This window comes from Monodelphis domestica, chromosome 2 (assembly GCF_027887165.1).
Source record: "Monodelphis domestica isolate mMonDom1 chromosome 2, mMonDom1.pri, whole genome shotgun sequence".
Classification (NCBI taxonomy): Eukaryota; Metazoa; Chordata; class Mammalia; order Didelphimorphia; family Didelphidae; genus Monodelphis; species Monodelphis domestica.
This window is the reverse complement of record NC_077228.1, coordinates 108034117-108055857: the sequence shown is the minus strand read 5'-3', so window position 1 is coordinate 108055857 and position 21741 is coordinate 108034117. Positions and strand designations below refer to the sequence as shown.

At 38.2% G+C, this 21741-nt stretch overlaps 2 protein-coding genes across 4 annotated transcripts in view; one reads left to right on the top strand and one right to left on the bottom strand.

Moving 5' to 3' along the window:
- LOC100017171 (renin-like) overlaps positions 1–21741 on the top strand; it is an 81753-nt gene that overhangs the window by 24563 nt on the left and 35449 nt on the right. The window lies entirely within an intron of this gene.
- Positions 13880–21741, bottom strand: part of LOC107651290 (uncharacterized) — a 171989-nt gene continuing 164127 nt past the window's right edge. For both annotated transcript variants that reach the window (XR_008916168.1, XM_056815774.1), the window contains exon 4: positions 13880–14122. The gene's annotated coding sequence lies outside the window, so the exon portion shown is untranslated. The remainder of the gene's footprint in view (positions 14123–21741) is intronic.

The following is a 21741-nucleotide window of genomic DNA, read 5'->3' as shown; positions in this document are numbered from 1 at the left end:
GTAATTTCTATCCCACAAGTCTGTAGGACAGAATGTAGTAATATTTCACTTACTCATTTGCAGCCAAGACTACAAGAAGTTGTCATATTACAAGAAGGAAAGGAACTAGAACTCTATTTTGATAGGAAAGAGTCATTCCCTGGTCTGACTTTTTTCATTCTCAAGGATATAGGAAGTCAGCATGATAGTCAAATATTTGTACTTGTATAAAGAGTATAGATACAAGAAAGTCCTATGACTTAACGTATGTCAAGCGTCGCAACCTCGAGTCCACATTAGTATTTCCTGTGTGCTCTTTTGGCACTATTCAGGTTAAGTCTGTGCTCCTTGTTTTTATCCCATTTCCTGGAATCAGACACAAACATTAATCATAGTCCCATATTATTTTATCAATAAATGGCAGGTTCCCACAGTCTAAAGCTGTTTGAGTATGTATATTTAAACTTATATTACTGCAGAGAGAGAGAGAAAAATGTAATTGTATGTACCATTTTTACAAGAAATGAGGAAAGGGGGACAAATTCAAATATTCAAAAGAAAAGCAATAATTAAAAAAATAAGGGAAAGAAAAGAAAAAAATCAGGAATTCAGTGTGATTTTGAAAAACAGAATTCACTTGAAAATAGATTATTATCTTCAATTCATATGATAGGATACAGTCAATCAGTCTCAGCAGAAGATGCTCTCTTTACATGTGAGCAATGAATCCAAGAGTCCTTCTCTCCAACCTTTATAGATGTTGGAGTAGTTAACAATATTTGGAATGGTCCTTCCCACAAAGGCTGAGTTGCTCCAGTATGCTGGAAATTCTTAATATACACCTTGTCTCCTGGGTTCAGGTCGTGAAGTGAAAAGTCTAGTGGTCCGGCTTGTACTGCAGCTCCGGATTCATGGAGTTCACTCAGTTTGTGCTGTAATTCCTGTATATAGGTAGCAATAGTAGTATCTTCCCCTAATAGTGATGAATATACAGGGGGAAAAGGTTTAGCCTGTATAGGTGGATGTCTAAAAAGAATATCAAATGGTGAGATGTGTAAGTCTCCTCTAGGCCTGCTTCTAAGATAAAATAGTGCTAGAGGGAGAATTTCAGTCCATTTTAAATGTGTCTCAGTGCATAATTTTCCAATCATAGTTTTAAGTTCTTTATTCATCCTTTCAACTTGGCCTTAGCTCTGGGGAGAATATGGAACATGGAATTTGAGAGTTATCCCCAAGCAAGAATATATTTGTTTTAAGACAGAATCAGTAAAATGACTCCCTCTATTGGAATCGATACATGCTGGCAGGCCAAAACGAGGAATAATTTCCTTTAAAAGCACCTTAGCAACAAAAGCCGCTGTGGCTCAGGTCACAGGAAATGCTTCCAGCCATCTGGTCAGTTGATCTAGTATGACTAGACAAAATTTATAATGTTTGGCCTTTGGCATTGCTATGAAATCTATCTGTAGATGTTCAAAAGGTGTGTAAGCCAAAGGACGTCCACCAAAGGCTTTGCCACGAAAGGCATGTTGGCTATATGCTTGGCAGGTAGAGCAGGCTGAACACACTTTAGAGGATATGGTAGTTATACGGGGGGCTATCCATACTTTCTTAACAGAGTCCACGATGCCCTGGGTACCAAAGTGACCATTTTTATGTACAGATTGGCAAATTTGGTGATAGAAATTTCTAGGGAACAGGGGTTTCCCTTCAGATGATACCCACACTCCATTAATCTGTTTTGCTTTAAATTTTTGTTTCCATTTTTTCACTTCCTTTTCATTATAGGAAAGTGATAAATTTAAATCATCAGTGGTTGTTAATGTTAAAAATAATCCACGTCCTTCTATGGCTGCTAGCTTTGCAGTGGCATCTGCTTGGTCACCTGTATGGGCAGAGCAATGAACTACAGCTAGGGCTTCAGGCAGTTTGAGAGCAGAAAGAACTTCATTAATAATTTCTGCATTAGCTATGGATTTTTCAGCTGAGTTTAAAAATCCTCTCTGGAGCCATAGCATCCCGACTGAGTGACAAATGCCAAAAGCATATCTAGAATCCATATAAATTGTTGCCCTTTTACCCTTGACAATTATACAGGCATGTTTCAGAGCTATGAGTTCTGCCCCTTGAGCTCTAATATTAGAGGGCAGTGAAGCTGACCACTCAATGGCAAATTCTGTGACTACAGCAGCTCCAGTGTAGTGTATGCCATCTCTCATAAAAGAAGAACCATCAGTAAATAAGACCAGATCTGGGTTGTTTAAGGGAGTGTCCAAGAGATCATCTTGAAGCTTTTCTGCCATGGACACTAGGGTTTCACAGCTGTGTAATGGTTCTCATGAAGTTGGTAAATCTGGAAGCAAGGTGGCAGGGTTAAGGGTTGTACAGTGTTTCAAGGTAATGTTTTCATTGTTTAACAAGGTTATTTCATACCTTGTAATTCGCTGATCAGAAAATGCCTGTGTTCTATGTCTTAGCAACAATGCTTGTACCTCATGTGGGCACATAATTGTTAATGGGCATCCCAATACTAGATCAACAGTTTTTGTCACTAGTAAGGCTGTAGCAGCTACTCCTCTAAGACATGGTGGTGCTCCTGATGCTACGGGGTCCAGTTGGGCAGAATAATAGGCAATTGGGTGCTGAGAAGGTCCCAAAGTCTGAGTTAAAACACTTGAAGCTACCCGTCTTCGCTCATGTACATACAAAGTAAATGGCTTGTAATCTGGGATGCCTAGAGTGGGGGCAGACAGGATAGCCTTTTTAGATCTGATAGAGCTGACAGGTGTTCTGGTTCTAATTTGAGGGGTTCAGGGACCGAATCCCTTGTTAGTGCTATAAGGGGTTTAGTTATTTCCCCGTAGCAAGGAATCCATTGTCTACAAAACTCTGTTGCTCCCAAAATTGCTCTCAACTGTTTCTTAGTGGTAGGAGCACTTAAATTTTGAATATTCTCAATTCATTTGGGAGAAATCAAGCAGGCACCTGCAGTCAGGATGAACCCCAAATATTCTACTTTAGGGAAGCACCACTGAACCTTATACTTCGAAATTTTATGTCCTCTTTTGTGCAATTCCAAAAGAAGGTGCTTGCTATCTTCCTGCCATGTTTCCAGATCTGTTGAAGCCAAGAGTAGGCCATCTACGTACTTGATTAATTCGCTGTTTTTAAATTTTATATTATCTGTATCTTGGCTCAAAATTTGCTCAAATAAGCTCAGGCTGTCTACGAAACCTTGTGGCAAACGACTCCAGGAGTACTTATGGCCCTGCCAGGTGAAAGCAAAGATATGCCTCGAGTTCTCATGTATGGGTATGGAAAAGAAGGCTGAGCACAAGTCTACTACTGTAAAGTATGTAGCTGTGCTAGGAATAGAAGAAATAATAGTATTGACATTGGAAACTACGGAGTGTCTCTTTATAACATGATTGTTCACAGCCCTCAAATCCTGCACGAGTCTATAGAGGTATTTGCCATCGGGCCCTCTTTTTGTTTTTTTAATGGGCAGGATGGGCATGTGGTATTCAGATTTACAAGGGATTATTATTTCCTGTGCAATTAATGAGTTAATTACTGGGGCAATTCCCTCAATTGCCTCTTTTGAGAGGGGATACCGAGGAATGGAAGGAGGTGGGCTAGATTTAGTTTTTATCTGCACAGGAACAGCCAACTTAAGTAAGCCTACATCTGAAGAAGATGTGGCCCAAAGAGACTCCGGTATATCTTCAGGTATTGCAAAGGTGGGATGCTCTTTTTTCTCCTGACTCTCTGAGAGAATTACAGGGAGTAAATTTAAAGATGCCTCCGGTACTTCCAATGATAAAGAACCATCTGGGGAGCAAGTTATTGTGGTTCTGAGTTTGCATAGAAGGTCCCTCCCCAGCAAATTTAAAGGAGAGTCAGGCATCAAAAGGAAGGAATGTTGTACTTCTAAGGGTCATACAGACACCATTCTAGGGGGAAGTCTTTTAACTCTTTGGGGTATTCCTGATACTCCCATTACATTCTCTGAGCCAACAGAATAACAATGTAAATCAGGTGTTCTCTTTAATACAGACCAGGAAGCTCCAGGGTCTAATAGACAATCATAATAGGTGTTACCCACCGTTAAAGTAACATGGGGTTCATTAGTATGGGGGGTAGTTGATAGGGACAGCAGGTAGTAGGACATCAGAGTCCAGAAAATCAAAGATTGCATCCTCTGATTCCTGTGCCCCCCCCAGACACCTTCATTGTTCCTTGGTCACCCCCCTGAAATGCACCCCCCTGAAGGGCACCTCCCTGAGGGGCATTAGCACCTCGAGTATTTTTTGGACGAGCACAATTTTTTATATTTTGTTGTGGAGTTATTTATTTTGAGTTATCATTTTCCCAATATCCATTCCTATAGTCATCATTCCTAAAGTTGTGGTTTTCATTGTCATAATTATATTTATTTCTATAATTATCACTTCTGTAGTTGTTATTAAACTGAGTATTCCTTCCTATAATCTTGAGAAAAGCTCTATACTGTACCATATTGTGGCCCTTCTTCCCACAGAAGTGGCAGGTAATGAATTGATAATTAGATTTCTGGAGAGGGGCAAGTGTCGTTGGTTCATTATCATGCCCACTTTCTAATTTAGCTATCCTATCTATTACACATCTCACTTTTCCCTTCATTTCTTCCATGTCATCATTATTTTCTTCCTCCTTTTCTTTGTTTCCCTTTAAAACATATATAGCTGTTTTTTGTAATTCTTCAAGGTCCACCTCTAACCATTTTGGACATTGTGTTCTAAAATAATTCTTAATTGCTTTACAAGAGTTATTGACAAAGATCCTTCTAACTTGTCTTAAGCTATTCTCTTTATTTAGGTCCCGATCCAGGTATCTGTCCCCAAACTCGATTATTCTATCCATGAATCTGGAGGGTGTTTCTTTCTCCTTTTGCTTAATTTTTTCAAGTTCCATCCACTTATCTGTACTGTATGCACATTCCCTCATTGCTGTAAGGATGGCCTCTCTACAACGGTATAGTTGTAGATAATCTTCAGGATTGTTATAGTCCCATTCGGGATCCTGAGATGGCCAATGTGCTGCATTCCACCCCCGGGTTTTGTTGACATGAGCAATTATTTTATTTTTCTCACATTCAGTTAAAAAAGCCTGTAGCAAGTTCTCAATGTCCTTGTAAGACAGATTATACTGAAAAACTATGTCTCCCATCTTTTTTGTTACTAGAAAGGGATCTTGTTCATATGTGGGGATATTTCGTGTAAATTCATTTATTTCTTGGAGAGTAAACAGTATGCTATGTCTTAAAGTCACCACATCCCCATTCCATTCTATTTCAGGTACTTCTCTTAGTGGAAACAGGCCTCTAGTTGAATTTTATACCTGTGGGTCTGTTTGACAAGGACAGGTTTCTCTAGGAGGATGAGATCTCCTTTGCATTGGAATTTGGTTTTCTGTAGGAGAGGGAACATGAGAAACTGGGATTGCAGGGGAAGGGTTTTGGGGATTAAATTCAGTCAAAATTTGCACTACACAAGAGAAGCAGTCTGTTAACTGAGCTATAAGGGAGGTTTTTTCCGTCTGTATTTCAGGGAAGGAAATTTCCTCATTCAAAGGTTCAGAAACAAGTCTGTTTCTGATAGAGTGGGTGTTTGCCAATTGATCCTGTAAGAAACATTTTAGATCTTCTAATTGTGCTTGAATTTTATCCTCAATTTTTTCCATTTTCGCATCTCTAAATACAGTATTGAGGAGTACAAAAATTACATTATATATTAATATAAAAAATTGGAGGTATCCTGCATTCCTCAATATCCCTAATTCTTCAACTGCCATGTAAATGTCAAAGAATGTAGTATTCATTTTTCTATATATATTTTGTAATTGTTTTTCTAATGGTCTTCACAAAAAAAAGTGGGGAGCAGGACAAAGCAAAAAATTTCCACATGTTTTTTTTTTGTTTTTGTTTTTTACTCCTAATCTAGGCAGTTGTTCCCTAAAGGAAAGGATATTTAGAAATAGCTCTCACAGCCAGGACCTTAGGGCCCTGTTGCTAGGATTTTAAAAAAAAAAAACCTGTGTTCTATCTATCAGTCACACAGCTGGGAAGTATCTGAGGTCTGATTTGAACCTAGGACCTTCTGTCTCTTGGCCTGGTTCTCAATCTATTGAGCCACCCAGCTGCTTCTTAAGATTAAAAGGAAGAAAAAGAAAAACTTCTGATTCCAATTTAACTTAAGGAGAAAAGAGAAGAGAGAAGAAGTTTTTTTTTAATATTCACTTGTTCTAGCAGCTGTGTCTTTAAGCCAAGTTAGCTGTTAAAAAGGACTGAGTGAAAAGAAAGTAGAGTAAAAAGGCAAGAAAATTCAGGAAGTTTATTGAGGGAATTCGTTAGACTCCTGTGGTCAGCCACAATGTGATATATAAATCACTTTAAAAGACTTATATATATTAATTTAAGGTAGCCAAGGAATTCACCTATGTAATTCCTAAAGGAAAACTCAAGTCAGCTGTCAACCTTTTTTATGGTGTTTTAATTACAAACAGGAAGAAGAAAAGTATTAGAGAGAGAGGGAAAAGGGAGAGAAGGAAATAGGGCTTAAATACCCACTCTGGTTAGGCTGAGCCAAAGGCCCAAGGTCCTGGATAGCTGAGGCAAAGAAAAGAGATCAGTCCCTATCACTCACGTGACCAAAATGGAGAAACAGTCTGTGGGCTCCTCCACTCCAAGCACCAGGCTCCAACCACCTTTCTCCCTCCACACAGGAAGTCCTGAGCACTCCTGAGCTGTCCTCTACCTCACTTTCTGTCTCTCACATGTGCCAATGGTGGCTCTAGCTTGACCTAGGACCACCCAGAGGTCTGTCCTTTTTGCACATGTCTGTTGAAGGCCATATTCTCAAATAATTAAATCTTGAGTTTTGCTGCAGCCCTTCCTAATATTGTTACCCTGAGTAGGGTGGAGATTGTAGTTTCTAAGACCTGATTCTGTTATTCCAAGTATCTCTATTGTTATTGAGCAGGAAATAACTAAATCCCATCTCCTAAATAATGGTCTGAATAGGGTTGAGTAGTTTTGAAATTCACAGGACCTAAGTAAAAGTTAACCCATGATAGTCTTTTGGTGTTGGATTTGAGGGTCTGATCTTCTGGTGATATTTTAGAGAATTAGGGTACAGGTATCTTACTCTTTCATTGTTCCTTCTGAGACTAGGGGGAATAATAATCATGTCAATTCCATAGGTAAGGGACACTGATGAGAGAGGTAATGTAAGGGGGACTGAGTGGGCAATCACATCTTGCCAAGGGTCACTCTGTGGCCTCCTTAGCTACCATGCATGACTTTGTCAAGGTGTTGTGGCCTGATGGCTCCCAGCACATTTCACAATTGACAAATGGTCAAGGGACATGAGTAGGCAGTTTTCAGGTAAAGAAATCAAAACTATCAAAATCAGCACATGAAAAAGTATTCTAAATCTCTCATAATTAGGGAAATGTAAATCAAAACAATGCTGACATATCACTTCACACCTAGAAAATTAGTCAACATGACAATAAAGTAATGAATGTTGAAGAGGATGTACCAAAATTGGCATATTAATGCATTGCTAGTGGAGTTGTAAATTGATCCACCCATTCTGGAAGGCAATTTGGAACTATGCCCAAAGGGTGCCAAAAGACTATCTTCCCTTTGATCCATCCATACCATTGCTAGGTTTGTACCCAAAAGAGACACAGAAAAATACTTGTACAAAAACAGTTATAACCTGGCAGCAAAAAAAAATTGGAAAATGGGGGGGTTACTTTGAATGGGAAATGACTGAACAAATTGTTGTATTTCATGGTTATAGAAACTACTGTGCTGTAAGGAATAATGAAATGAAGGATCTCTATATGAACTGAAAGAATCTCCAGGAACTGAACCAAAGTGAAATGAGTCAAACCAGGGGAACATTATACACAGAAAGTGACACATAGGGGAACAATATAATGTAATGGAGTTTGCTAATACAAGACAATCCCACTTCTAGGACAAAATGGCCACACAGGAGAAGCAAGGGACTTCCTCTCCTCACCACCTACTGATATGAAGCACCTCAAAAGGACAAAAACCCAAATCAGACAAGTAAAGGACTTCATTCATAGGGTGCAGCCTTGAAGGTAGGCAGGGTTTGGACATTTCCACACTCTAAGGCAGTAAAATTACTCTTATCAAAGCATAAGCTGATCACCCTTCCTCCACTCCACCTATAGTGCCAGAGTCAGAGTGAGCACAAGGCAATTGCTAGGTTCTCAGGGGCTGGCTTAGGACACCACAGACTTAACCCAGAGAACAGTGAGACTTGGGACCACAGGAGAGTGAGGAACATGGAGAGTGGGCACAGAGATAGGGCAGAGAGAGGCTACATACAGTAGATGCAGTGGAGACTGAAAAATAGCCTCAGGGCAAAAACCGTTCTGTAGCTTGATACAAAAACCAGCCTTACCCTCTTCACTCAGACTTCTGATTGGGATGGAAAGTAAAAACTAACATAGCAATGGCCACTAACATCCAAGAACTACAATCTACAATCCCCCTTCCCCCCCCCGCAAAAAAAAATAACAACAACAAGAAAAAGCCTCTAACCCTGGATAATTTCTATGGTGAGAAACTCCAGACTACAGAGGAGACAGCAGAAGATGACAAACAAGAAAACACATCCAAACCTTCCCCCCAAAATAGAAATTGGTTATAAGCTCTTGAGCAGCTTAGATTTGAGATGATGAACAAAGTGAGAGAGATAGAAAAAAAGTTGGCAAGAAAATTGGGAAATAGTTCAAAAAGAAAATAATAGTTTAAAAGACAGCATCTCCCACTTGAAAACAGAAGCCAAGAAATCAAAGGAAACGATAAGCAAATTGAAGACCAGAATTCACCTTCTGGAAGCCATGTAAAGTAGGATAGATCAAACCAAAAAGGAAAATCAAAAGATCATTGCTGAAAACCAGTATTTAAAAAGTAGAATTTGGTAAAGTAGAAGCTAATAATCTCACAAGACAGCAAGAATCAATAAAGCAAGTTCAAAAGAATGACAAATTAGAAGGAAATATGAAATACTTCATTGAGAATATGGGTGACTTGGAATACAGGTCCAGGAGAGACAATTTGAGAATTACAGGCCTCCCTGAAAACCTGGAAATAAACAGAAACTTTGACATCATACTACAAGAAATTATCTAGGAAAACTGACCTGATATTCTTGAACAAGAGGGCAAAATAGACCTTGAAAGAGTCCATAGATCACCCCCTATATTAAATTCTCAAAAGATAACCACCTAGAAAGTAATAACCAAATTCAATAGCTTCCAAGCATACAAGAAAATTTTATAAGAAGCCAGAAAGAGACAATCCAGACATCAAGGAGTACCAGGTAGGATTACACAGGATCTGGCAGCCTCCACACTAAAGGACCACAAGGCTTAAAATATGATATTTAGAAAGGCAAGAGAATTAGGTCTACAACCAAGGATCACTTACTCATCAAAACTGACTATGTACTTCTAGGGGAAACTATGGGCATTTAACAAAATATATTTTCAAGTGTTTGCAAAGAAAAGACCAGAACTAAATGGAAAATTTGATGTCCAAATACAAAACTCAAAGAGAAATATGAAAAGGTAAACAAGAAAGAGAGGGAATTTTTTTTCTTTTAAGGGCTAATTTAGTAAGGTCAAATTATTTCTACTCCTATATGGAAAAAAATGATAGTTATAACTCTCAAAAACTGTATTAACTATCATATTAGTTAGAGGAATTATTCATAGGTAGTAGTTGGGGTACTAAGTGATTTAAGATGACATTAAAAAAAAGAAAGGGGGGAAATAGAAGATGGCACCAAGAAAAATTTAAAGGATTAAGAAAAATAGGATAAATTATACTACAAAAAGAGGTGCATGGCAAGGGGAGAGGAAGAATATGATTATAAGAAGGAAAGTAAGAGAGTGCTAATAGGTACTACTTTAACCTTACTCTCAGTGGAATCAGTGCTGAGAGGGAAGAGCATCTAGATCCATTGGGGTATTGAATTCTATTTTACACTACAGGGAAGTTGAGAGGAGAAAACTTAGGGGGAGTACCAAAAGGGAGGGAAAGAGAGGTGGGAAGGAATCCAATAGACTCTAAAGAAAATTATAAAGGGAATAAGAAGGGAGGGAGTGGTAAGGGAAGTAAAATAAGGGTGGGGATTAGGGGGACTGATTAAAAGCAAAACACTGGTATAGAAGAAAATAGTGAAAGAAGGAAGGGCATATAACTAGGAGAGGAAATCAAAATGATGGGGAATACACAGGTGGTGATCATGACTCTGAATGTGAATGGGATGAACTCACCCAGAAAATGGAAGCTAATAGCAGAGTGGATCAGACACCAAAATCCTACCATATATTGTCTATAAGAAACACACATGAGACAGGTAGATACACACAGGGTAAGGGTGAGAGATTGGAGCAAAATCTATTGGGCATTAACTGAGAAAAAAGAAGGCAGGAGTCACAATCATGATATCTGACAAAGCCAAAGTCAAAATAGATCTGATGAAAAGAGATAAGAAAGGTAATTGCATCCTGATAAAAGGCAGTATAGACAAAGAGGTAATATCAGTACTCAACATATATGCATAGCATATATGCAAATGGTATAGTATCCATATTATTAAAAGAGAAACTACTGGAGCTTAAGGAGGAAATAGATAGTGGGAGCTTGAGGCTGGAGATCTGGGGAAAGGTTCTATGCCTCAACTGACTAACTTTTCTCCTGAAAGGACCTTGGTTGAAGATTTGGGGAAAAACAGGTTTCTGGTTTTCTCCAAATAACAACTGAAGAAAGAAATCTTTGAGTCTGGCTGCTGGCAACTTGAGTAAAGAAGATTGAAGACACATTTCACCTCTGGATATATTTGGACACTAATCAACTAAAGATCCTAGCCCATTTGATCCTTGTGTAATATTTGGCTATTGGGGAAAATTACTGCTTAGCGTAAAAAGATAGTTTTAGATAGTTTTTAGACATTAGCTTATAAGATAACCTGTAGATTTTCTCATAAACCCCTGTTCCTTCCTCCCCTTCCCAACCAACAAATTTGAATTATTTATGTTACCCTTTTGTACATTTCTCACCAAATTTCTTTTTTTTAATTTTATAGTATTTTATTTGATCATTTGAGCATTATTCATTAAAGACAAAGATCATTTTCTTTTCCTCCTTCGCACCCCCCATAGCCGACGCATGATTCCACTGGGTATCACATGTGTCCTTGATTCGAACCCATTGCCATGTTGTTAGTATTTGCATTAGAGTGTTTGTTTAGAGTCTCTCCTCTGTCATGTCCCCTCAGCCATTGTAGTCAGGCAGTTGCTTTTCCTCGGTGTTTCTACTCCCTCAGTTTGTCCTCTGCTTATGGATAGTGTTTTTTCTCCTAGATCCCTGCAGATTGTTCAGGGACATTACACTGCCACTAATGGAGAAGTCCATTACGTTCGATTATACCACAGTGTGTTTGTCTCTGTGTACAATGTTCTTCTGGTTCTGCTCCTTTCGCTCTGCATCACTTCCTGGAGGTTGTTCCAGTCTCCGTGGAATTCCTCCACCTTATTATTCCTTTTAGCACAATAGTATTCCATCACCAACATATACCACAATTTGTTCAGCCATTCCCCATTTGATGGGCATCCCCTCGTTTTCCAATTTTTTGGCCACCACAAAGAGCGCAGCTATGAATATTTTTGTATAAGTCTTTTTGTCCATTATCTCTTTGGGGTACAGACCCAGTCTCACCAAATTTCTATCATAACAGACAATACAATATAATGGACTTTGCTAATACAGGACAACCCCAAGGGATTTATGACAAAGAATGCTCTCCACATTGAGAGAAAGAACAGTGGAAGTAGAAACACAGAAGAAAAACAAGTGACTTATTTGATTATATGGCTATATGATTTGGGATTTTAGTTTTTTTTTTTAAACTGCTTTACTGCAAAAATGAATAAGATGTGGAATAGAAGTGTAAATCTGTGTGTCTCGTCTACTCGCTGCAATAACTGAATCCTCTGGCTTGAGACTAGAGAGCAGTGGCTACAGGGGAACCTGTTTCAGCCCAAAGATTTCTTCTCTATTTCATAGAGAAATAAGTGTAAGTGATAACATCTGTATAACCCAGTGGAAGTGCTTATTGGATGCAGGTGTGGGGAGGGAAAAGGAGAGGGGGTGAGAACAAAATATGTAAACATTGAAAAATATTTTAAAAATAAAAAAAAGAAAGCGCAAACCACTGAGGTATCTTTGCCAACAAAATTCTAACACCTAGGTGGTTCAGTGGATTGAGAGCCAGGTCTTGAGACAAGAGGTCTTGGGTTCAAATATGGCCTCAGACACTTCTTAGCTGTGGGACACTGGGCAAGTCACTTAACCCCCATTGCTTAGCCTTACTGTTCTTCTTTCTTACAATCAATGCACTGAATTGATTTTAAGATGGAAGGGAAGGGTTTACAAAAACAAAACAAACCCAAGTAGGGTCACAAAGAGTCAGACATGACTAAACACCACCCCCACCAAATGTGTTATCCCAGCCCCTATTTTTATTCACTCATTCTATCTGCTTCAGATACTTAAAAATTTTTATTTAATGGAACTTATTTCCAAGTATCTCAACCCCTCCCTACCTCACTCACATCATAGAAGATTTCACCCCAAAAAAAAGATATGTGTGTGTGTAGAGTGACTCTTGGATTTCTATTTTTCAGTTCATTCTCTAGAGGTGGACATTCACAGGCTCATTTTCAACATTTCAGTAATATTGAAATTTCATTCTGTAACTGTATATAATATTCCCTTGGTTCTACTGCTTTTGTCCTTCATTACTTAAGATAGATCTTTCCAAGTTTTTTTTTTTAACAAGTTAACCAGCTCATCATTTGTGAGGGTGAAGTATTATTCCTCCAGACACTAACATTCTGAAGGTAGGTCAGGGTTGCCTCCAACTTTCTTGGGCTTCCCCAAGACCAGTGAAGCCTGGGGAAGAAGGATGGGATCCTTGCCACCCTAACTTGAATTATGATTCTTTCAAGGTTCCTCAAAAAATACCAGCACCTTCCTTCTTAATATCTCCTCCTTCCCACTTCTGAGGCCCCCCTAAGTCCCAACTTCTGACTTATTTCTCAGCACTTTTCATTAAAATTGTTCCTTCCAATAGGGATCGCCCACGCAGTACTGGCCCTGGGTAGTTATTAAGCCCCTATTTGGAGCCCTTTCTTTCCTTTCAAGGCCCAGCTGCTCATCTCTGGTCTCAAAGCTCTGACCTAATTGAAACATTCTTTGGAAGAACCAGCTGGGGTCTCTGGGGGTCAGAAGTAATGTATGGGGGATGTGGGTGTGGGGCAGGAAATGAAGGCAGATGGAAGACAGAAACTATCTGTCCTGCACCCATTCTTCCTCTTCCTCTGTTTGCTTTATAGATCCCAGGAGTGTGCATAAATATTTATTAACCCCACTCTTCAGGTACTTAACCCTCTTGCTATCCCACCCCTACCCCCATTATAGGCTTTAACCTCTAAACTCAGACTTTATAAACAATTATCATTGAAGGTGTTTTGATCACTAGTCATTACATATTTTCCTTCTTTTTCTTTCTCTTTTTCTTTCTCTCTTTCCTTCCTTCCTTCCTTCCTTCCTTCCTTCCTTCCTTCCTTCCTTCCTTCCTTCCTTCCTTCCTTCCTTCCTTCCTTCCTTCCTTCCTTCCTTCCTTCCTTCCTTCCTTCCTTCCTTCCTTCCTTCCTTCCTTCCTTCCTTCCTTCCTTCCTTCCTTCCTGCTGTGCCAGATCTTTCCTGTCTTCTCCTGACTGAGCCAAGCTGACAAGAATTCTGGACATAGACTGATGTTGGAGCTAAGGCTTTGGCACAAAACAATATAACAATTCACATGACTTCCTTTGGAGTCAGAATGAGCCCGATTAAGCAAATTACTATGAGACTTTATGTTGCTTCAGGAAATAGGATGGATTTTGATCATAATTAAATTTTTTATTTTAAATATTTTCTGTCTATTTTTGGGGGTTGCCAATTGTGTGTACCTGAATTCATTCCTGTTCAGTTTGCAAAAAATCAGGCCTCCTGTAAAAGGAAAAAATCATATGATATTATAAGCAATATTTCAATTAACGAAAAAGCATTGTGTCTACTTTATGTCAGGCACTATGCAAGCACTGAAAATAGAAAGAAAGGGGGAAAATAATTCTTAAGGATCTTAAATTTTAAAAGTGAGAGGGGGAGAAAACAATATATACAAAGAAATATATATATATATATATATATATATATATATATATAATACAAAGATACATGCAAGATACATACAAAGCAGTTATAAGGTAACCTTAGAGGTCATGACATTAGTAGCTGGAATGCTAATAGTAAAGTCGAACTTGAAGAAGATCAGACATTCTTAGAGGCAGAGGTGACTTGGGAAGAATTCTGGTTATGGGGAGGACAACCTGAGCACAAATCAAGGAGCTGAATCAACATGTGTGAGGACTGGTGAGTGGGTAGCTAGACCATCAAGTGTGGAAGAAGGAATGCTGTAGAAGGAACCCGGAAAGACAGGAAGGGACAAGGCTATGTGAGCTTGAGGACAAGAACCTCCTTCCCATCTCTGCCCACAGTTGTCTGGGAAATGTCTTTTCGAATCCTTTCTTTGGAACCAAGATTGTTCTTAGTAGTTTGGCAAAACTTACCCCCCACACAGTTTTGTGGTTACTTTATTTATATTGTTGCAGTCATGGTCTATCATTTTACCTGACTTCATTTTGTATCAGTTCATGTAAATTTCTCCATGCTTTTGTGTATTCATCCTGGTTGGCAGATAAAAACTAGTTTGCCTAATAGAACCCCAGACCTCCAGGATGCTAATAAACCCAATAACAGGGCATAGGCCCCTTTTGGCCTCTTGCTATAATGGAACCATTGGGGTCAATTTCCTCATTTCCCTATTTCCTTGCTATTCACTCTTACCAGACTTCTGTCTTTTGTTCCTGTCTTTTTGGTCTATAATTTTCTTTCTCTGTGTTTGCTCTTTCTGGTTTTGATATCAGCATCTTATTTATAACATAAAAGGAGTTTATCAGGACTCCCTTCTTTACCAATTTTTTTCTAAATAGTTTATTAAACATTACAATTAGTTAATCTTTAAATATTGGCAGAATTCTCTTGTAAATGAATCTGGTTCTGACAGCCTGTTCAATTTCTCTTTCTAAAATAGGTGTCTTTAGATATTCTTTTTCCTCCTCTGTTAGCCTAGGCAGTTTATATTTTTGTAAGTAATCTTCCATTGTTTCACTAAAATTAAGTTTATTGGCATGTAATTCAGCATAGTAAGTCCTAAAATTGTTTTTATTTCATTTCCATTCTTGGCAAATTCACCTATTTCATTTTGGATGCTAGTGATTTGGTTTTCTTCTCTTTTTCTCAATCTTATTAAACAATGGTTTATCTGGAAGAAAATAGGTATAGAGCCATATCTTAAACTATTTACCCAGATAAAGTAAAAATGGATACATGACCTGGACCTAATGGGAATTAGAAGAACATGGAACATATTAGCTTTCAGATTGATGGATAGGAAAAAGTTATGTATAAATAAGAGATAGAGATATTGTAATATATAAAATAGATAACTTTGCACAGACCTCTGTAATGTGAGTAGCACTGTTGCTCAGGAGGGACAGGTAGGGAATATGCAGAAGGGATGGGCAATATTTCTTGCTGTTCATGATGCATGCTTCCATGGTTGGGTAATAAGAATCATAAGGTACTGGAATTGATATAAAAATGTACAGGGTCCTTTTGCAATAAACCTGGTAATGACTTGATCCAAGTATTTGACAATTGGAGTTGTTAAGTCTGAGTATACATCACTGTGACAGATTGTGGGCTTTTCAGAGGGTCTTAACCATGGTGTAACTTAGTATTTGAAAAAAGAAAAAAATTAAATTAAAAGGTTTTTGTATAAATAAAACTAACATAACCAAGATAAGAAGGAACATAAAACATTGGAGAGGCAATTTTGTAGATGATTTCTTGTATAAAAGTCTAAAATATAACAAGGATTGTGTCAAATTTATAAGAATACAAACCATTCCTCAATTAATAAATGGCCAAAAGTTATGAAAAGAGAGTTTTTGGATGAAGAAATAAAAGCTATGTCTAACCATATGAAAAAATGATATTAATCATTACAATTTAGAGAAATGCAAATTAAATCATCTTGGTTTTTTAAAACTATTACCTTCTTTATCTTCTAAGAATGAACACCAAGTCTCAATTCCAAGGCAGAAGAATCGTAAGGACTAAGCAATAGGGGTTAAGTGACTTGTCCAGGGTCACCACTAATCAGTACCTGGGTTTAAATTTCAGCCCAGGTCCCCCTCACTCCAGGTCTGGTACTCTATCCACTGTGCTAGCTTGCTATCCCCACACCCACTTTTCAATACAACTTTGAGATAGCACCTGACATCTATCAGACTGGTTAAAATGATTTAAAGGCAAAATGCCAAATGTTGGAGCAGATATGGGAAAAGGAGACATTAATACACTGTTGATGGAACTGTGAACTGATTCAACCATTTTGGAGAATTGTCTAGAATGTGCCCAAAGAATTATAATACTGCATATACCCCATGATCCAGAAATACCACTGTTCAGTCTTTTCCCAATGGTGATCAGGGAAAAAGGAAAAAAATGTACATGTTCTAAAATATTTCTGGCAAAGATGTGGATACTGAGGGGATGCCCCATCATGAAGGAATGGCTAAACAAATTATGGCATATGATTATCATTGAATACTACTGCACAGTAAGAAATGATGAGTAGGTTAATTTTAAAAATAAAGAAAGACTGGGGACTTCTGGTCAAGATGGCGACTTAGAGAAAGCTAAAGTTCAGATGTCCAGAAACCCTTCCCCACCGATCTCAAACTATATGCTCCTAGGGCACCGAAATTCAAAATGATAAACAGCATAGACCCTGGGAATCCTCCTCCGGGACCTGGACCTGGATCAAAAGGTACGGCCCCCCTCAAAAGCCAGATCCCGAGATAACTCAGACCTAAGGGTTAGGAGCACAGAGTCCAAGGCTCCAGGAAGTCGTGGCCCCTCCCCTCTCAGAGAGCAGGGTCCTCTGAAACAACAGTAACCCTCAGGGCCAACAAGACAGCCTCAGGGCCAACTATTCTGAAGGCAACTTCCAGAAAGCAACCCGACCGAGTTGAGGGGGCACCCAAACAGCAGGGAAACAGAGAGAACCGGGGAAGAGTGTAACCCCCTGGCCAGATCCTTCTATTCCAGTTCCAGTGAAAGTCACTGCCTTAAGGCATACCCAGTTCAACTCAGGGAAAGCTCACAGAATGGACAATCTGCCCAGGACTAAAGTCTCTGAACACCAGACAGAGATAAGAAAAGCTAATCCTCCCCATTCAGAGATGGCAAACTCCACAGAAGCACAGAAGCCCCAAAATCCCAAGAAAAATAAGAAGAAAGGGGCGACTTTGGACACATTCTCTGGAACCAAAATACAAAATACAGCGGAGATAGAAGAGGAAACACAAGCAAATGCTACGAAACCTTCCAAAGGAAATGGAAACTCTCCACAAAGCCATGAAGAATTTGAATCAGAAATGACCAAAAAGATGGAAGCCTTCTGGGAGGAAAAGTGGGAAATAATGCAAAAGAAATTCACGCATCTACAAAACTGGTGTGACGAAACTGAAAAGGAAAACCAGGCTTTAAAGGTCAGAATCAGGCAACTGGAAGACAAAGATCGTGTAAAAGACCAAGAATTAATAAAGCAAAGCCAAAATACCAAGAAATTAGAAGAGAACATAAAATATCTCACCGACATGGTGACAGATCTGGAAAATAGAGGGAGAAGAGATAATTTAAGAATAATTGGACTTCCAGAAAAGCCAGAAATAAACACCAAACTCGACATCATGATACAAGATATAATCAAAGAAAATTGCCCGGAGATTCTAGAACAAGGGGGTAATACAGCCACTGAGAGATCTCACAGAACACCTACTACATTAAACCCCCAAAAGACAACTCCCAGGAATGTAATTGCCAAATTCCAAAGCTCTCAAACAAAAGAAAAAATCCTACAGGAAGCCAGAAAAAGACAATTTAGATATAAAGGAATGCCAATCAGGGTCACACAAGACCTTGCAAGTTCTACTCTGAATGATCGTAAGGCATGGAACATGATCTTCAGAAAGGCAAGAGAGCTGGGTCTTCAACCAAGAATCAGCTACCCAGCAAAACTGACTATATACTTCCAAGGGAAAGTATGGGCATTCAACAAAATAGAAGACTTCCAACTTTTTGCAAAGAAAAGACCAGAGCTCTGTGGAAAGTTTGATACCGAAAAACAAAGAGCAAGGAATACCTGAAAAGGTAAATATTAAGGAAAGGGGAAAGGAGAAAAAAGTTATCTTCTTCTTTTATTCAAACTCTCTTCTATAAGGACTACATTTCTATCAATCTAGGTATACTAACATGTGGGGAAAATGTAATGTGTAAATACGGGGTAAAGAAAGACCAAATAGAATAATCTTTCTCACACAAAGATTCACATGGGAAGGGGAGGGGAAGAAAACTCGTATAAGAAGGAGAGGAAGTGAGGGTTTTTTACTTAAACCTTAATCTCAGGGAAATCAACTCTGAGAGGGAAAAACATCCAGATCCATTGGGATCTTGAATTCTATCTTACCCAACAAGGGTAGGGAGAAGGGAAAACCAAGGGGAGAGGGGGAGAGGAAAACAAAAAGGGAGGGAAAGAGAGGGGGGAGGGGGAGGGAACAAAAAGGGAGGGACTAAAAAGGGAAACATCAAGGGAGGGGACAAGGGGGACTGATTCAAAGTAAATCACTGGACTAAAAGGTAGAGCCAAAGAAGAAAAGGTTAGAATTAGGGAAGAATATCAAAATGCTAGGGAGTCCACAAATGATATCATAATTTTGAACGTGAATGGGATGAACTCACCCATAAAACATAGACAAATAGCAGAATGGATTAGAATCCAAAACCCTACCATATGTTGTCTTCAAGAAACACACATGAGGCGGGTTGACACCCACAAGGTCAGAATTAAAGGATGGAGTAAGACCTTCTGGGCCTCAACTGACAGAAAGAAGGCAGGAGTGGTAATCATGATATCTGATAAAGCCAAAGCAAAAATAGACCTGATCAAAAGGGACAGGGACGGTAATTATATTTTGTTAAAAGGGACTTTAGACAATGAGGAAATATCATTAATCAACATGTATGCACCAAATAATATAGCACCCAAATTTCTAATGGAGAAACTAGGAGAATTGAAGGAAGAAATAGACAGTAAAACCATATTAGTGGGAGACTTAAACCAACCATTATCAAATTTAGATAAATCAAATAAAAAAATAAATAAGAAAGAGGTAAAAGAAGTGAATGAAATCTTAGAAAAATTAGAATTAATAGACATAAGGAGAAAAATAAATAGGAATAAAAAGGAATACACCTTCTTCTCAGCACCACATGGCACATTCACAAAAATTGACCATATATTAGGTCACAGAAACATAGCATACAAATGCAGAAAAGCAGAAATAATGAATACAGCCTTCTCAGATCACAAGGCAATAAAAATAATGATTAGTAATGGTACATGGAAAACCAAATCAAAAACTAATTGGAAATTAAACAATATGATACTCCAAAATCGTTTAGTTAAAGAAGAAATCATAGAAACAATTAATAATTTCATTGAGGAAAATGACAATGGCGAGACATCCTTTCAAACCTTTTGGGATGCAGCCAAAGAGGTAATCAGAGTTAAATTCATATCCCTGAGTGCATATATTAACAAACTAGGGAGAGCAGAGATCAATCAATTGGAAATGCAAATGAAAAAACTCGAAAGCAATCAAATTAAACCCCCCCAGCAGAAAACCAAACTAGAAATCCTAAAAATTAAGGGAGAAATTAATAAAATCAAAAGTGATAGAACTATTGATTTAATAAATAAGACAAGAAGCTGGTACTTTGAAAAAACAAACAAAATAGACAAAGTACTGGTCAATCTAATTAAAAAAAGGAAGGAAGAAAAGCAAATTAACAGCATCAAAGATGAAAAGGGGGACAGCACCTCTGATGAAGAAGAAATTAAGGCAATCATTAAAAATTTCTTTGTCCAATTATATGGCAATAAATACACCAATTTAGGAGATATGGATGAATATATACAAAAATACAAACTGCCTAGACTAACAGAAGAAGAAATATAATTCTTAAATAATCCCATATCAGAAAATGAAATCCAACAAGCCATCAAAGAACTTCCTAAGAAAAAATCCCCAGGGCCTGATGGATTCACCAGTGAATTCTATCAAACATTCAGAGAACAGTTAATCCCAATACTATACAAACTATTTGACATAATAAGCAAAGAGGAAGTTCTACCAAACTCCTTTTATGACACAAACATGGTACTGATTCCAAAACCAGGAAGGTCAAAAACAGAGAAAGAAAACTATAGACCAATCTCCCTAATGAATATAGATGCAAAAATCTTAAATAGGATACTAGCAAAAAGACTCCAGTAAGTGATCAGAAGGATCATCCACCATGATCAAGTAGGATTTATACCAGGGATGCAGGGCTGGTTGAATATTAGGAAAACCAACCACATAATTGACCACATCAACAAGCAAACCAACAAGAACCACATGATTATCTCAATAGACGCAGAAAAAGCATTTGATAAAATACAACACCCATTCCTATTAAAAACACTAGAAAGCATAGGAATAGAAGGGTCATTCCTAAAAATAATAAACAGTATATATCTAAAACCAACAGCTAATATCATCTGCAATGGGGATAAACTAGAAGCATTCCCAATAAGATCAGGAGTGAAACAAGGATGCCCATTATCACCTCTACTATTTGACATTGTACTAGAAACACTAGCAGTATCAATTAGAGAAGAAAAAGAAATTGAAGGCATCAAAATAGGCAAGGAGGAGACCTTTGCAGATGACATGATGGTCTACTTAAAGAATCCTAGAGATTCAACCAAAAAGCTAATTGAAATAATCAACAACTTTATCAAAGTTGTAGGATACAAAATAAACCCACATAAGTCATCAGCTTTTCTATATATCTCCAACACAGCTCAGCAGTAAAAACTAGAAAGAGAAATCCCATTCAAAATCACCTTAGACAAAATAAAATACCTAGGAATCTACCTCCCGAGACAAACACAGGAACTATATGAACACAACTACAAAACACACGCCACACAACTAAAACTAGACTTGAGCAATTGGAAAAACATTAACTGCTCATGGATAGGACGAGCCAATATAATAAAAATGACTTATCTATTTAGTGCCATACCCATTGAACTACCAAAATACTTCTTCACTGATTTAGAAAAAACCATTACAAAGTTCATTTGGAAGAACAAAAGATCAAGGATATTCAGGGAAATAATGAAAAAAAAAAACACATATGATGGGGGCCTTGCAGTCCCTGACCTTAAACTATATTACAAAGTAGCAATCATCAAAACAATTTGGTACTGGCTAAGAAACAGAAAGGAAGATCAGTGGAATAGACTGGGGGAAAGCGACCTCAGCAGGACAGTATACGATAAACCCAAAGATCCCAGCTTTTGGGACAAAAATCCACTATTTGATAAA